Here is a 19,274-nt window from a genome sequence, read left to right on the forward strand (position 1 = left end):
GCGTACCCTACACATTTACACACATTACACATTTCTGAAGTTCCAAGATGCCCCCAAAAAGCACATCTGGAGGAGGGGGTTTGGTGTGGAAGGGAATGAGGGCAGAACTTGATCTGTGTCCACATCTTGGGGGGTCGTAAAGGGAAGAAGGAAGAGGGAGGGAGGACTTTCACTGCAGCAAATCTTTTCCATATATGTCTGTGTTATAGACTGTATGTTAGAACGTTGGTTTGGTTTCACTAGATCTGCATGGTTATGATTACCACATAGGTATTGAGTCCAAACCAATTTGTATGCAGTGGAGTGTAAATATGTTTGTTGGGGTTGTGCCATGATTTAACTCCTGTTTCCTGCATAGTGGCTAGGGATGTGTATTCACTCATCTGCAGAGCACCAGGCATTAATTAGGGGCATGCCTCAGTATATAGAAAACGGGATACTGTATATCAATATCTTTGGCTGTGGCTGCCGTTATGTTGTAATATTTAAAAAGAAAATATCCATATGTGTTCCATTCTGAATAATTTCAATTACAGGATGCAATAGTTTTGAGGAACAGCCTCTATAAAGAGTGTAGTGCGTAAGTTATATAAGGGTACCCAACAGTCCTATTCATGTTTTCGGAGACAGTCTAAAACCTATCTCTTAAATAAATGTTAGATATAGAAATAAACAAAACACATTTGAATTCCACTGCCATAGCACAGATAACAGCGCGAAAGGCAGTGTTGTAGCAGATTGTGGGAATCTTTTATCCATTCATTCATTATTCCTGCAGCTTATATTCACAAGGGACCATATCGTAGTTAACTATGGATATAGGCGCCGGTAACCGACTTGGTAGCCAGCCAATCCCAGCACACAAGAGGGAGACAACAATTCACGCTCATACTCATACCCACGGGCAATTTAGAGTGTCCAACCAGCCTACCATGCATGTCTTTGTGATGTGGGAGGATTGCTCTTTTTTTAGAGGTTTGTTGTATCACATGGAATGCAATTCATCAACAAATTCCACAGAGTTTTTCATCAAGTCTAACACATTTTTTTGGCTTGGTACAAATAGGGCCAAAAGGTTTTGCACAAAATTGCACGCAATGTTGTGTTTGTCCTATAAAGAGTGTGGATTTATCAACTTGTCCAACTTGGTTTGTTCCTCACTAAAGCTGGGGAGCTTTCAGGTCAAGGCACTAGGGGTGACGGCATTTGTTTTCTTTTTAAGATACATTTTTTTTAGGGACTGTTGATGTAAATATTCATGTGTGTGGGTTGTGGTGAAACCTAAAACAACTTGTGAAGCCTCATCTATCCACGTCGTGGGGAGGCTACTGCAACATGTGAGCTTCTTTGACTTGACTTGTTGATGAAAATTGCAGATGGAGCTAAGCTGACATGGTTGCCACTCCCTATTTTGCTGCTCATCCTGCAGTGAAAGGCCACTCACACAAAATGCAAAGCCCTTGGAGAAACAAAATGACAAATGTTTCTATCCGCCCACCCTTTCCTCTCAGGAGCTCTAGTGACAGGCTGAAGTGTTTAAGCCAGCACTTTTCTAAAACAATGGTAACTTCTCATAGCTCATCTCTCAGTCACCCGAATGTTATTTGAGCCATTGTTACCGTGCATTTTAAGTCAAGCCACTTTTATCATAGTGTTCCCTCAGTCTCAAAAAAGGTATTTTAAAAAAGATCTGTTGCCTACTGTGAATATTAGCTAAAAGTGTTCACCTATGACTAGTAATAATTATTATCATTATTGCAATATACATAGCTGACTTTAATTCCAAACATTAACTACAACTGCAGACCTAAACAAAAGTATGTTCTACCAAAAAATGTTCATTCAACACAACCTTTCATTTACAAGGCTAAATAAAATGGTTCCGAACAGCATTGTATTTGAGGATCCATCTTTCTCACTTGACAGCTTCTTTTTTTCTTGTCTCGATTGCAAGCACATTATGCTGTTGGCACAGGATGGTGATGACGGAATGGGAGAGATCTTTAATAGATTTGTCTGGGACGACACAATGGAGGGGGAATCGTTGTTAACATTATAACATATCGATCGCTTCGACTCCATTTCTCAGGGTCTTGTCAGACAGTACCCATTATTCAAAGCAGTCACGACAGACGCACACAAACACACACACCGAAGCACATTGACAGTATCTGACATCACGTTTCATGATCATGTTTTCTAAATAACTTGTTTGTTTCCTCTGTCTCTGTGATTTGGTAGCCATTACTTTTGCTCACCTGCTTCAACAGGTGCTCCTAGTGTGAAAAATTTTATGGCTCCCTCCTTGAGCTGGCTTCATGTGTAGGCTTCTAGCCTGAATGCCAGAAGTGGCTGGAGCTTTTCTGGTGTAGCTATTTAAAGCGGTGTGTCCTAGTGAATCAGTGGCCCAGCATACCTTTGTGTGAGCCTTTGTATGTTTATGAGGGAACGATCTCAGAGAATTATGAGGCAAACAACAGCATTGGACACCTATGAACATTTATAGTTTTAGTCATTGGAAGCTCTCTGTAAATAGTGGAGAAAGATATAACTACACAGTGTATAGTCTTATGTTGATGTGACATTTATATCATACAAAAGTCTCACTGAAAGCTATGCAAGAGGCTGTTAAACAGCAGTCGGTATTTAAAGTCAAATTTCCAGCTCAAAACATTATACGTGAGTTCCTGTTATGTACATACAAAATGTATCCTCCCTACAGTTGGCCACTTGTCGTGAATGTTTTGGGCTGTGATTAGGTAAATTTTACATGCTGTGAAAAATAGTTAGTTTCCGGATTATGTCTTTTATTTTATAATAGTTTATGAAAAGCCCCTAAGTGGGATGCATTGGTCTAATCAGCCTATCATGCATGTTTTTGAAATGTGGCAGGAAAACGGAGTACCCGAAGGAAACCCACGCAGGATTTTTCTTTTATTCATTACAATGTAATGTCCTATATTGCTGTCCTTTTATTTTGCTACAGCCAGCTACCAGCAGTGGATCCATCATGTCTGGTGAATCCAATTGACTTGACCTTTACTGTCTCAGCCCATTTAGTGACCCGGCGATGAATAGTGAGCAAAATGTCCAGGGTCAGGAGAGACACTGTCTGTTCCCCACCACAATCATAGTGCAAGGTTGTCTATAATCTTCCAAGTGAATCCTGTCTTTTCTCTTCTACTGATTTCCCATGTTGAATGATGTTATGGCAAATTAAGGATGAGGCTAGATACTTAAATATCAATTTTCCAAATGGTCACACGACATTTGGAGGTTATACAACTCCTGTTCTTCTCAAGAAATGGGAAATATCACAGCACCATTAGTCAGGAAGGGCTATTCTGCATTCCAACATATAGTCCCAAAATATATGGTTTGCATAGAGCCGAAATTGCCAAAAGACATTTAATGTAATTGTAATTTAATACATAAAATTATTAGTTCTGTTTGAAGAGGATACAGTATAAGATCCCAGAATGTGGCACTGTGTAGTACTGAAGCTTCTGCATGTTCAAGGGACCCAGATAAATGTTGTTTATGTGAATTTAACAACAAAGAGAATCATGCAACAGGCATTTAGACATTTTTTCATGCATTATTTATTTAGTTGCACTCTACACCAGTGAAGTGAAAATGATACTACATAACCGGTACAACAACAAAGCACTGCAAACTCCCAAAAAATGTTGACCAAAGCTCACTGCTTGGTTCTAATTGGGTTGTATTGAATTCTACCTTTCCAATCTATCAGCTTCACTGCACACAGGAGGCTGCTGTTGTCCTTGAACTAGAGGGGGTGGGTGTCTCAAGAAATTAATTTGTTGTCTGATTTCCAGGCTACCCAACCCTGCCAGTGGCCTTGACCCTGCACGATATGTGGTGAATTTTAATCAGGGGTAAAGCTCCTGTTAAATAATGGTAAGGGTTTGCACGTGAGCATGTGGCATAAATGTCTGCCAAGACATGAAGGACAGTGAGTGAGTGCCCTCCATCTCATCCCGATGCTGCCAGGTCTGACTGTACCATTAAAGTCACCTCAGGGTATACTTTAATGATTTCGATAGATTGATCTTTACTGAGCTACAACCTATAGTCCTTTTTATTTGTAAAATAAACCAAATAAGTGCAAAACACAGTTTGACACCTGAGTCGGTAACCGAAAGTGATGCATGTGTAAATGGAGCATTTTTGGATGCAGAGCCCTCATCTGTGTAGTTTCATAGTTAGAGTGTGCAGGGTGTTATTATGTTGTTTGATCCTAATATTGCACTGAAAACTGGTTTCAACAAGTGACAAATGATGTGTTTTCAATCAAGATCTGTTGACAATAATACAGCTTCAACTATTGGTTGTACAGGTCACCAATTTTAATTAAATATACAAAATTGTGGAATATAACAGTACAATGTAATTAAATCTGGAATAATTATTTAAACAAAAGAAGCTAGGTGCATAAATTTGGTTATCCCAAGAGAAATCTAAACTCAACATTTAGTAGTTCCCCTTCTTGCCAAATATACCAGCCTTTAAATTCTACAATTACCAACAAGGGTCTGAATTCTGGAACAATTTCTCTTCACAAAACATCTTGTTCATCCTTTATGTCAAAATTGATTATGTCAATCGTGGACAGCCCATTTCAAATCACACCAAAGGTATTCAATAATATTCATTTTTTGTGACTTTTTTAATATTGTTTCTTAGTATCAGATATATTTCTCATTTCTGATACTAACTGAAATCCATGTGTAATTTAACTTTAACAAGATTACAAGCACCTGCATGACACACAACCCCACAGCATGATGGAAGCCCACCATATGTTATTGGGGGTAGCACGTGTTTATTTTGGAATGCTGTGTTCCTCATCCTCTATGCAGACCACCCCTTTTTATGTCTATTTCATAAATGCTCTGTACCTTATTTCAAAATTAAACTTGCCTGTCCAAATGTACCTTAGCATTACCACAAATGAGTGTCAGAGGAATGCATGTGGCATTACTCTTCCTTATAGCACCTCCTTCTGCAAAGTGCGCTGAATAGTTAAACCAAGTAAAATGACACCATCTTCCACTGGTGGTAGGTAGGTCTTTAGAGTTAGTCTGCGGGGAAGTTTTTGCTTCGTCTGTCACTCCGGACCTTAACTAAAGCTGTGCTTATTGTTTCTCATTCAAACACAACTTAAGCTTGCTTTTTCCATCGTTCCGATAAATAATAATGTTCGAAGATCTCTGTTTTTAGGTAAAAAAGCAGTTAATGTATATATGCAAAACTTTCGACCACAAGGGTCGGATGGGGTGCTGTACTCTATTCCAGTCTAATGTTGGCAGTCCGTGTGGGACACCCCAAAACATTCTCACTCATTAGTAACAAACTTCACACAGAAAGAGCCCGTACTGAACCCATGCTCTCAGAGCAGTGATTAGGATATCAAAGTCATATTGCAAAATATATGGAAACACCTGATAAATTATCCCTTACGCTTACAGTCTGATTGTAATGTCCAACAAACTCCATTTTTTTCCTTTTTCCATCCGTTCAGTTGAGCCTCCCTCCCCTAAACACTACATCGGAGCTGTGCTTGAGTGAAGCATTATAATAGCTCAAGGAAATGGCCCTTCTTGAGAAACTTTCAGGGAGCTGTCGAATGGGGAAGATTAATGCCTGCCCAGTCTCTCTCCAGGGGACTGGGACCCCCCTTTCTTCCCTCACTTACCCTTTTCTTTTACCCCCACAAATCCCCCCAAAAAAACCTTACACCATCCCCTCACAGCCAACAATGATATGTCTCATGTAAACGCAAGCTCCTGTGGCTGAATGGCTCTAAATGCCAGTTTATTCTCACTTCTGTGGCAGAAAATGGCTATTTGGCTATTTTCTCTTGGGACAACAAATTTCTTTGAGGACAAAGGAGCATTGAGAGGCTCATTATGATCTGTTCAGGGTGCATATATTCTCCCACTGGACATGATGGTGCACACAAACGTTTAGATTTCACATCGTCCTGGATGTCAGTTTAAAGAAAACAAGCATCCTGTGATTGTCTTACACAGGTATCTCATTTGTGAGCTTCCATGTTTTATTATACAAAGATAATGAATTTAGATACCCTCCCATAAATTACTCAATTATTGCATTTCAACAAAACTTTACTTTTTGCTATTAGTAATGGTGACATGGAGGCCTCATCTCATTTTCCTGGATTGGCATTCCCTTTATGCTTCTCTTATCATATCTCTCCTTCTTTCCTTTGTCTCCATTATTCCATCAATCCTCAAACTGTCAGCCTCTTGTCAATTCTACCTGAATACTAAATTGTACTAGACACTTGAACTGTTTCATTCCTTGGGCTCAATTTCTGCTTGCACTCCTCTCTACTCTAGAGCTTCTTTAAGAAGAGAGAAAACATGGGAATTGAGTTTGCATGGCAACACACAGTAAAATAGTAGAATGTACACGTTTTACATGTCATCACTATTTACCTTAAAAATGTGAAAATGATGCTGACATGCATGTTTTTCAAGGGTCATAGTGCATGCAGTGGTTTAATGTGGTATATCAGTCATGAAATGGTATACCTTGTGTTAATCTAGTAAGTGAGACGTTTTATCACAACTTCAGAAATGAGAACCAAGTCTTTAATTTGAGGAATTGCACATAGATTGCAACCATTCATTCATCTTCTGAACCATTTATCCTCACAAAGTGGTGCTGGAGCCTATCCTGACTAACATATACAGTCAAATGCATTTACTGTAAGGTTAGTATGAGAGGTCATCTATGGCTAACCAAATCTCAGCTTGCTATCACCATAACTAACATGTTCGATAACAAGATGGCATTGTAAGAGGTGCTAGACAACAACTGAATCAGCCACAATCAGTTCATTATTTATCCTAATAATAGTAGTGTAAGTCAGACTGTTTTGACCAAAAAAAAGAGTGAGGATACATATTTAACCCCTAAAACACTAGCCATTGTTCTGACCTTGTGTCATCCTGTGAGTCAGGTAATGATCCAGGATGGTTGGGCTAACTGCATATTATTTTTTGCCATTTTCAAAAGTAAAATTGTAGGCATAACAGAGGTGTAATGCCTTAAGTGTGTAATGAGCCCTGTCCTGCTGTACAGCTGTTAAGAAGATGGGAAGATGTTCAACTACTCAAACATTCCTTTACATTCACTTTCTCACTAGTACTACTCCCTACTTTCCCCTTATTCTACAGTTTTCATAACCGCATGGGAAGTCTCAGTGGGATATCCTCTCTCTCAGCTCAGTTGTGGTTTCAGCCATACTCCTTTGGGGATGTGGAGGGGGTGCTTACTTATGTTTGAAGTTTTTTAATCAGAATATATAATGATTCAGCAAAAATAGAGAAGATGTAGCCATATGAGTTTTGCATGACACGGACCACCAAGAAGGATCATGCATACCGCATAATGCCTAACCCCCAGAAGTGTGGGTGCAAAGTTTGTTAACTTAGACAAGCATTTAAATCATTTACATAACCAAAGCAGCATAAACATCTGTGCTATTTGTGTGGCATCACTTTATAAATCCACACATCCCTTTGGTTAAATGCACTGTAAGAGAATTGGACCCTTGGGCGACTTGAGGGTTTTCAGCTGTAGACCCTGTGACTAAAGAAAGCAGACTGATACCATCCTTACTGAGATATTACGAGCCACAAAATTTTTTCTAGCCTAATTTGCTGCTGTACATTTCTGTTGGAGCAGTTGCAGTGACTGTGCAACAGGGATGACAGAGCTAATTACCCAACACGGAAAATGTACACGATGAAACGAAAAGTATCATGTTTTGGTGGATACAGCGATGAAACAGACAGCCGGTGGCACTGACCTCAATATCACACTGTATTTATTCGCCAGCGCCTTTGAGCTGATTTTATGCCACAGGGGCTCGTCTGCATTTCTGTGTTCCTGCTGTTTCTCTACTCTGCAAACACCGACTTGATACAAATAGCACATTCCTATATAGTGGTATGGAATATGCTTGCCCATAATATGGAATGTGAAAAACTATGGCATTAGGGCTTCTTGGAGTAATGATGGAGAATATGATTACATTATATTATATTTTACATTATGGTACACTGGTAGAACATTCTAAATTGTCTCTAGGTAAAAAAGTGAATGATTGTTTGTCTCCGTGTGCCCTGTGTTTGGCTGGCTACCAATTCAGATTGTGCCCTGTCTACTGCGAACAGTTAGCCAGAATCGGCTCTAGCACCCCCTCTATGCTTGTGAGTATAAGCAGAATGGAAAATGAATGAATATCATTATAATATTGATTCAAATAAACTGAGTCTTGGCTTTGAATTTACAATTTGATGATGGTTTCAGTAGAAACTAATAGCAGTTTCTCGCTGATATGTTTTTGAAAGGCATTGTTTCCACTGAGAAACATATTTAAGATTTAATCCATGTCCTACATTTTTCCCCTTAAAACTTTTACTTTGGAGAATTATAAAATACCCTCTCCTTTTAGGATCAACAAAGGTTCTCAGACATCTTTCTGATTGTTCCTCCCACGGATAAAGCAATTAAGCTTGTTGTGCTTCTTCTAGCTGTTCCATATTGTTATCTATAGCAGCTAAGCCTGAGCTCCCCAACACAGCTGTGCTCCCGTTAGCCTGCGGGGTCACAGCTTACCTCTCCTTGTGACCGGTGGGGTTCACAGGGGAGAGGTCAAAAGATCAAGTCCATTTTCAGAGCAGCCACAGTTTTGGAAGATAAGTGTGGTTAATACATTGATAGGATTATGATGCTAATAATCAAGCTGTTGTGTTGCTCTAAAAACATTACATGGCATTTTTCCCCAATTTATAGTATGTATTTAAAAATAAAATCAGCTTGAGGTTTATATTTAAACTTTATTGTCACCCTTCCGAGACCAATAGATTATATTGTATAAGCATTTGAGGAATGTTAAACTTCCTATTTAATAATAGTATTAATATTTAGAATACAAAATCATTTAAAATTGTATATGAAAACTAACTGTAGTGAAGTACATCGCAGTATTGTGAATTTTGTGCCTTACAGGTGCAAAGAAAGAGGAAAAAATGCATCTTTTCTGTTCAAAGAAATAAACCATAACATGCCAGAGTCCTCATATTGTTTAGATACAAATCAATTACTATGTGGGCACAATTTCAAATCATTTATATTATTCTGGGGAAACCAGAAATGTGTAAGAGAATACCCTTCTGAAAGAAATGTGACAATTACGGGCATAATGTTTATTCTCTATCATCCACATTTGGTTTGCGCATTTTACTTGATGGACTATAAAGCTTTCCAGCAACAGCTGTGAACATTAAATTGGTGTCAAAAAGGACACTTTGAACGGCAATTGCCTGTGAGAACATCCTGGTGTAAACATTATTTTCACAGACTAGGTGTAATAGGGTTCAAATACTCCCACACGCAAAGAAATTGTCAAAGAAAGTAATACATGTTGGACAATTTGCTGTGTGGAATTTGATTCTTATTTTATTTTCCTAACTTTTAGTTCTTCTTCATATAATACTACCTCCCATCAGCTTTTGTCTGCTTTTGTTTTACTTTTCCTCCGGAAATTAGTTCTAAATTTATTAGAGATAAAGGTTTCTTTGAAGTAAATTGCGTGTTATTGAAATTAATGTTTTTCCTGGTAACGTGCAATATCATCTGTTTCCGTAGCCTCTGCGATATTTTTGTATTTCCAGTTTGGGCATGTGTGACTCCTTAATGCCAAACAAAAATGGAGGACTCAATTATTCAGTAAAAAAACATGAAAAAATATATATACTACACGTATAAAATTACGGCTTTAAAAAATTTTGATAAAGAAGAATAATCTAATTAATCCAAATCCAGTATCTCACTGATACACCCATCATGAGATGAACAATCCCGAAACTCAGCACAAATAAATGTATAAATTAATAAATATACCACATTCTTACTAACAAACCTAAAAAAAATAAGTAAATGACAAATACAATCTCACTTTTGCCAACACATCCTATGATAGGTGTTAGGGTTATTCTGGGAAACTATTATAAAGGTCATTAAAGGAGAAGATCATCTCACTTTAAATAAAAATGGAGCAATGACTGACTGTGGATGTCCCAAGGGCAGATGATAATGTATTGGCAATAATGAGGTTAGTTTATGAAAAATGCATTGAGGTTAAGTAAAGTGGGATCAGACGCAAAGGTTCAAACTGTCACCTCAGGCTGAACACATTCTGTTGCTGAGTGAACACATGAGAACACACAGATACTCGTTCGTATCTGCCATACTGCTCCTCTTTCTGTCATCTCGTCACTTCCAGCAATCTCAGAGGGGGCGTTATTGCCTCTGTACACCAAATCCAAACACACACTCACTAATCTCTTTTCTGCATTGATCATCACTTGCCGCAACTTTCCACAAAATAAGAAGAGCACACACCACCTGTCCCCATTCCACACTGAATGGGCCGCTGGGTCCACCACCTCCCTACTAGCCGCCAAAAGGGGCTTCCAGGATGTTACTCAGAAAGGGTGGCAATGAGCTTTATCTGTGTCAGGAATAAAGTGTTAACGAGGTTGTGTCTGATCCTTTGAAATGCAAAGTATAATATTATGATGTAAGGGTAGTAATGTATTTTTTTCTTACTTTCAAATCTACATGTTGGTGTGAACATTTTTAAGGATTACTATAGCAGCTCCAGTCATGGGATTGTTCTTAGTCTTGGCGGCCTGGAGGAATGGCATGACTTTGAAGTGAGTGTGTACACACTTTCATAAGCACTTGTACAGAATCTCAAAGAAGAAATTCATTACTAAAATGTCACTCTTTTATGCTAAACACTGTATGAAGAGTTCTTAAATGTAGGACTTGTTCACCTCCATTATTTCTTGCCTCATGTTCATCTATTTTTTTCAAATTCCAAGTCTTCTCCACTGTATGACAAAATATTGTGGAACTGTTGAAAAACTTACCATTGTTGACTGATTTTACAAGGGAAAAAAGTGTCTGGAATGCATAGCCTTGATGTGAGAAATAAGCACAAATGGCTTGGTGTTGCAGATTTTACAATAGCAGACATCTTTTGTACTGTGAACCAGACTGAGAGAGTGAGTGTGTGTGTGGCCCTTTTAAAACTTTGGCGACAGATGACCCAGGAAGTGTTAGGTGCTTGGTCAAAAGGGCATCCTGTGTGAGGCATTCTCAAAGGGTCATTGGCCAAGGTGTTTATGAATGGTCCCAATGAAGAAAATCTAGGAGAAAAAAAAACATCTGAGCATTATTAAAATGAAAGTTTCTATTCTATATCTTTTTTTTTCACTCACAATGCTAGCAGTTTGAAGCAATCCTGTCAGGAATGTTTATTAATTTTCTCGTAAAATGTTTGTTTGTGTTTTTCTAATGTTGAAGCTGTTTTTTGAATATCTGGTGTCCCAAGATGCATTTTGCAGTACAGTGAATTCAACCAGACCACCAAAATGCATGTATTTGAATCTTTTAGAGGCATAAAAAGAAGTCTTGTAGCCTAAACCAGAGCCGCCTTAAAAAATGAATTATGAATAACTGCAAAGAAAATAAGCCCATCTCCAATCCTTGCATATCTGCTGAAAAAGCACTAGTTTTATGCATGGGGAATCAAAATGTATGTTAATTTGTATCTCTTCTTATAGAGGCCTGTAAGAAAAAATTGTTTTGCATGTCAATAACAAATCCACACTGAGCTTTCTTCATTCAGACATTTATATCTATAGCTGGCATTTCATTTGTTGTTTTCATCTACTCTACCTGGGTTTTTTTTTTTTTTTGCATTTGACTGATGTGTATTCTAAATTGAAGTGGTTTCATCATTGGAATGGATGGGAATTTTACATACATAAAACCTCTCCATGGTATTGGCTTCTGAATATCCTAAATGACATATGCCTTTATTGATTTTAACGGCTGTGTATAATATAATTAAATGTATACAATTTAAAGCAATAGGTGAAGAAATGTTGAAAAGTCATTCACAACAATAGGCAAGCATCTTAACATTCCTTTAACAGTGGCATGTTTGTTACCTCAGATCGTCCTCTACCTTAAGGAAGGAGAAACTGTTTTTCTCATTTGTAGTTTGACACACGATTGAGAGGAGAAAGTATGATCACTCCTACCAGGCACATCACATAATAATTTTACATAACATAAGATAATTTTAGGAATTTACTTTGCGTAGATACAATTTATAAATAGGCCCCCTGTTGAGGTAGTTGTTCAATCACCTGACTTTGTTGCGGGAACGAATAGGCGGTATGATTGTCAGTCTGAATGGTCACCTGTCATTCTATGTGCCCTTCGGCTGACTGGCGACCAGTCTTGGGTGTAGTCTGCCTTTCGTCCGAAGTCAGCTGGGATAGGCTCCAACCCTTACGAGAATCTGCAGTACGGATGATGAATGAATGAAAATGTAAGAAGATACATTTGAACCTTTTCAAGGACAGAGACCATTACAGTGGTAGTGAGAGAGGGAAACTAATACTAAAGACACCAATTAATGGCGGTTGACATTCAATGTACTTCAACTGGGAGAGGCTGGAACCGACGATTCAATTGAACTAAAGAGTTCAACAATTGCGATGTCAATGATTCAGCAGGTTCATTGCACACTTCAAGTATTTATGATTATTTGTTCTTGTGACAATGATGCTGCGAATCTTGTAGGCTTTGCCTCATGCGTAAGACCAGAGATCTACCCTGTGATACAACGTAAACATCCTCTTTGGTAGTAAAGTAAAAATCCACAAAATTGTTATTGCCATGTCCACAAGGACACACCCTTGCTGTATTGGTACGTCAATCTTGCCACAGACTGGTCTATATAATTTGAAAATGCGCAGTAAAGCCTGTGCTGCCATAAAAATACAATTGAGCACAATTTTGTGCTTAAGCAAATTACATAATTTTGACCCATATTTTTTTTTTTATAATCTAAGTGTATGAAATCATTTTTACTACTTTATCCGACATTAACACGGCCTGACCACTCTAGTTTTTATTTTGGTATTTCTGGTTTGCTTTGCGTATTTATTATTGACTGTGGTTCCTTGTAGTTGTACTGCATTCACATATACTATATTTCCCATGCTTATTGGACTCAAATAGACATTTGGATGAACTTCAAGTCAGATCGGAGGATATCCAATTTAATGTTTTTTTTTCCCTCTCTCTTCCTCTCTCTCTCTCTCACTCTCTCACTCTCTCTCTCTTTCCATAATATTATGGTGCATGGATGTATTGCAGCACTTTAAAGAAAAAAGAATTGGAACCATTTCACATGAACCATGCAATGCAATTCCTGGGTAAATGCAAGCTCACCACAAAGTATAAACATTAAAGTGGTCAATGTTAAATTATCTTCAAATTGTGTTTGGTTAGGGTTATTCAGACATAGGAGAAGCTGCAACAATCTGTGACCGAAAGCTACATGATTCTATTATGATGCCCTTCTACTAATGATGTAATTTAAGAACCCTATTTTTTTCTAAGACCACAACAAACATTTGAGGAATTATAAACAATGCTGGAAACTGATATCTCATTTCAATTATCATTTTTCAACAAGTCATACAATGTGAACAGTTGATGTTCACTGCTGTTCCCTAAAAAAATGTCACAGTTTGGCTCCAGAATACACAAGGTTATTCACAAAACTACAAGTGCAAGTACCAAAAGGCGTGGAAAAAAAAGACACAATGTGACAAAGTAAAACTCTTGTACTACATTTAAGGAGGAAAGACAGACTCAGTCTACTTTTTAAGGTGACTTAAAAAAAATACTGACTAGGACTGAAAACAAGTAGAGAAGGAAATACAAAGAAAGTGATATGTCACTTATAAATGCTGCAATTGAATATAAAGTCAGCAAAATGTTAGGGAAAGTACCAAAATGTCACTCATGTATTGAAATGAGTTTGGAGCGTAAAAAAATGCCTTCCAGCATATCATATCATCACATGCATTACTAAACTGATGAGTAACATATGATCACATGGGAAAATAAAATAAATACATGTAAAAAGCAAAACCGCTATTTAGTTAAAGAAACAATCCACCGCATTGCAGTCAAATCAACCGCCTTAGAATGATTATGCGGGAGATAAGAATGTTAGGAAAGTAAGAGACATGAAAGCGTAAATAGTGGAACATGAGAATAGAATCCCCTAACAATCTACTGGCTGGCTGCCCTAGTATTGAATCCAGTGTGTGTTTGATATTTAGTTTATACATGGGCCATACATCTGGCCTGACATCCCATTTTGTCTTAAAAAAAATATATATACATTTATATATATTTTGTGCCTGCCCAAAATCATTAAAAAACAGGCTTTTCTTATAGATAAAACATTAATAAAAGGTTGGAAGACATAGGATTGAAGCTTATGGTGTAAAACCTCGTTTATTTATTCCACATTTGATGCATCAAAGGCTATATGCCACACCTTTACCCCTATGGCTTTGAGAGAACACCTTACCATTTGCCAGATTACCTCCCCCACTGTAATTCTAGTATGTTCTACAGAGGGTCAATGGGACTCTAAAACAATAAAATCAGCATTCTTTTCTTCAAGCATTCCCCATCTCCCGAGTCGTATTAGCTAATTGACCTTTCCTCTTTTGGCCAATTTAATTCCACCTAATTTTGTGCCTTCAACAACTCCAATGTTCTGCTGGAAACATGAGAAAAAGACTTCCTCCTAAAGAATGCTCTGAAAAAAAGCTAAATACTGGTAATTATGGATTGGCTGGGATAACGCTCTAACACTTACATACTACAGTACAGACTATTTTTTTTTTTATTCTGCACACACTTTTATTAGCTGACATTTGTTCAACCAACTCTGTTTATAAAACCATTTATTTCCTAACTAATATTTATCAGTCAATACATACTCTACCCTAATTGTGAACAATTCCAGCCTTTCCCAGTTAATTTTCTGAGTGCACTAGGACTCATTGCCAGCTATTTACAGAAAGCATATATACAAAATACCCTTTATTCATCACAGTCATGTATTATACATTAAATACTTTTCGGTAGAAAATATTGTTTGGATATTAAATAAAATTTGTCACCAATCCAGGAACTTTTCTGGCACATTTTATGTCTAATTATTTTTTCTTTGTCCAAGGAAGCGTAACAAATTCCAACAACTCCAGAAAAAAACAATTTTAATTCATTTATTTCATAGCCATTGATAATCAAGTGTGACGGACTAGAGCATAAATTTTGGAGAGGAAATAAGAAACACCATGTACCTTTATTCTTGTCCTTCAGGGCTTGTAAAATGACACACAAGCACACTGAGAGAAGAAAGCGACATTACCTTCCTCACAGCACGTGTTTCACTGCAGGAAAGGATGTGGCCTTTCCTTTTCAGGAAGGAACACATTTGTGACCCGAGATGATTCATGACAGTGTTAGTCAAGGGATTCTGCTGTTTACTTTTGAACAACAATTGTGGTTTAGGGTTATTTGGCTATGTTTTGTTTTGCATTGGTTTTACATACAGATGCAACCAACTTTCATATGCTGCCTTCAGCTGAAATTATCGGGGCTAATTTAGGTTCCTGAAATGGAATGTTTCATTTGAAGCTAATCTTAAACATCTGATTGTCAATCAATTTCTTTGTACTTAACTATGACCTATACACATGTTATATTGTCCTAATCAAGGTGTTTAAGTAGAAATGATTGAATAAGATATAATTTCTTAGTTAACACTACTGTTTACTTCCCTTTACAAAGCTCTCACCACCTGCAGGTCTTCATCAATATAATACAAATAGATTTTTCTATAATATAATACATTTGAGTGAGGAATTTGGGATAAAAGTACAATTTCCTGAAGAAATATCATTGGGATTACTCTCAGTAGCATTCAGAGTAACATTCCAATGTTTTTAGGATGTTTGGATGTGAGCCAGAGGCCCAATAAAAAATAAAAATAAATTCCCACATTTCATTTCTTTGTTTGAAACCTTTAAAAAATAGTTTTAGCCGACCAACAGTCCAGTGATTATGATCTGCTAGTCCCTAATGGTCAGTTGAGGAAGTGGAAACAATGAAGTTGCAAACTGTGAGCCTCTTCTATCTTGAGCAGTTATGTCCATTATTTGGCTATGCTATCTTCTAAACTTTAAGTCCAAACACCAATGTCTTTCCTCAAATAAACCAACAGACTGCCTTAAAACACAAAGCCCCACCCTAGGCATTCATCCCTTGACTCCTAACCAGTCATCCAGACCTCTGACTTTTCTTTTAAACAACGTAAAAAAGGCCCATGATGAATTAAGAAGAAGCTGGAAAGAGACGGAAGGAAGGATGTTTAAAGCTTCCTGAGCGGCAGCTGACAGAAGACACATTGTCAGTAGGGTGTGAAATTCCTGCTGAGATGGGACCTCTATCTGCTAAATGGCTTAAAGCACAAAAAGTGGAGGAACCGCGTCACTCTGTCTGCTTATACTTGCCCCTTGAGTCTCCTTGTCATGCCCTGGAAGAGCAAAGATGCTTTTTTCCCTCCCTATTGATGTGTATACTGGCAACCAACATTAATAAAACTAGCTTACAAAATTGCAAAGAAAACACCTACCTTTTCTTATATCACCTTAAAAGTTTTGCAAGATTTGACCTCAATTGGCCACGACAGATGAAGTAATCCATTAATTGTCTCAGCATTTTAGATGGATTTAAAGTTTGGTAAATGTATGCAATATTATGAAGGGCTACATACAGCATATTGTATAATAATATATAATATTGAGAATTCGCTACATACAGAGTATGCTTCATTGTAGTTTATCCTTAGGAACAAGGAGAAACTATGCCCTTTTTGACCGGGTCATAATACTCTATTTGACCTAACCTCAAATTTGATGACACATTTCTCCAATTAAAGCCCAGTAATTAGTTTAGTACATTACACAGTTCAGAGGTGGGACAATTCTTTGCCTGGAGCTGGCCACCCCCATCTCAGATGGATATATGCATGCAAATCTGTTTGTTTCCTCAACTGTGAATTCAATTTACAATTTTACTTTTTAATCTAGAGCACCTTTGCCGCCAGCAAATAGGAGGACACCATGGTGCTTCAAATTTGCCAAAGTTTTATGAACAACAGAGAAGGAAAGGGTAAAAAAAAAAATTTAAAAAAAGTTAAACTTTTCCAATAGCACATGCAAACACCCAACACTTGATAGCAATGACCAGTATGTCAAATGTGAAGTGAAAAATGTTTTGGACCTTAATAAGCTATAATGATATTAAGTGGAGCAGGAACCGCTAACGATGTTGAACCGTTAACAAAATTGGTAATAAAATATATTTGCCATCTGTTAGTAAAAAATACAGCAAAGGGATAATTAACAATCCCCAATCTATCGCTTGCTCAATTCTACTATTTGATATCATTTATAAAAACAGCAGCTATATAATATTAAAATAAAATGTAGAAGTATCAATATATCAAACACTTAATACAATAATTTTATTGTTAACCTTTGCCTCTCTGAACACAAACCTATCTTAACTTTCAAAGTGCCCTTGACAAAACTCCAAAAGACCCTGTGTTAACTAACAACAGAAAGAAAATAAGTTTCCCTGTTCTCTCTCTATGAAAATATGAACAAACATTCTCCCATTCACACAGATATGACTAACACTCATTCAATCCACGCAGGAATCACAACATTACATTCTCAGTGAAAGAAACCCATCATTATGGTGTCAAGAGTGCTCACAGTACTTAACAATGGCAGTGTGGAGATGAATGCTGATACCATATTTTTGTAGTTAAATGAATTTTTGTTCATTGTCCAAATGATCTACTCAGACGTTCCAATTACCCATTTATACTGACATTCACTCAATATCGTGACTATTTTGACAGTTAAAGACAGGACTCGATTTGTGTTGACCAAAATCAGGTGTAATTATAGCCAAAAATATTCAATCTGAGTTGTGTAAAAATAACTAAAGACCTAATTTCCAAGGTAGTAATTTGTTTTGTCCTTGACTAAATGAATGAAAAGAAGCTGACTTGGATGAATGTGTAAAATGGAATGTGTTTATGAATCCAAAAGCGCTTCTTGACTTTCAACCAATGAGGCCACCGACAGGTTTGAAAGGGTGTGGGCCAGGAAGTGTCAGTTTGCACTGATGACAGACGGCCAGTGTTCTCTCTTCTCCAGTGTTAAAGATGAGGCATGCAGTAGCATGACAGACTGTTATCACATGAATGTGAATCGGCCCCAAAAGCAACAGACCACAAATCACAACACTGACAGCAACATGACCACATTTTCCATTTTAGTGAGACATATGTGTGATGAGTAAAAGGATCCCTGGGCCAACTGGTGATGCTGACTCTGTGGTATTTCTTCTTATCTTCCGTTTTTACAACAACTGTTATTACATTTATATATTTGCTTATAAAGGCTAAATTGGATCAACTGAATATTACAAAATATTCAAAACATTTCAATGTTTCAACTTTGCAGGAAAAAGGAGATGCTTTAATGTTAATTCGTGACCGCCATGCACTGATTTTTTTTTAATGTGGGACAACTTAACTGGCTCACAGAGATGTCCTTTCCTTATTGCTACAAAAACATGTTTTTATATATATAAACTTGCTTTTATATATTATCGGCCCATGAGTACATTGATATATACAAATTTAACAATTATCGGAGTGAAAATGATTTAAAGTAAAACAGTACTTTGCTAAATTGTGAATTGAGCTTAAATAAGTGTATTCTTTTTTATATTTGTTCTTTACTTACACATTTAGTTTAAACACTGGATATAACCTATGAGCTAATGTGTGACCCAAATTTTTTTTACGCATTCTTAGAACGAAGGTTTGGGATCTGGCACATCTCTGGCTAACTATTCTGATGGAAAGTCCAAAAAGCTCACTGAAACACAGAGAAGGTCTTGACACACACCACTGTAATGCAGGGCAGATGAATCACAGTAATCCTACCATATACTATTACATTGCCCACAGACTTGTGTGTGTGTGTGTGTAGGGTGAGGGGGTGGTATGTGTGTACTAAACATTTGTTGTGTGAATACACCGACTACTATAAGGTTTGAAGCTGCAGCATTTGAATACATGTGCAAATAAATGTGTGACGTGCGATGTGTGGGCCTGCTGGCCTGTCTCACCCATGTACTTACGTCCAATGATAGGCTTGGTAGTGAAAAGAGGC

At 37.4% G+C, this 19,274-nt stretch overlaps 1 long non-coding RNA gene across 1 annotated transcript in view; it reads right to left on the minus strand.

The window, feature by feature from the left end:
* Positions 1 to 11,099, minus strand: part of LOC144196960 (uncharacterized) — a 37,581-nt gene extending 26,482 nt beyond the window's left edge. The window contains exon 1 of the long non-coding RNA XR_013326432.1: positions 10,998 to 11,099. This is a non-coding gene — a long non-coding RNA (uncharacterized LOC144196960). The remainder of the gene's footprint in view (positions 1 to 10,997) is intronic.
* Between the last annotated feature and the right edge of the window lie 8,175 nt (positions 11,100 to 19,274).

This window comes from Stigmatopora nigra, chromosome 5 (genome assembly GCF_051989575.1).
Source record: "Stigmatopora nigra isolate UIUO_SnigA chromosome 5, RoL_Snig_1.1, whole genome shotgun sequence".
NCBI classification, from domain to species: domain Eukaryota; kingdom Metazoa; phylum Chordata; class Actinopteri; order Syngnathiformes; family Syngnathidae; genus Stigmatopora; species Stigmatopora nigra.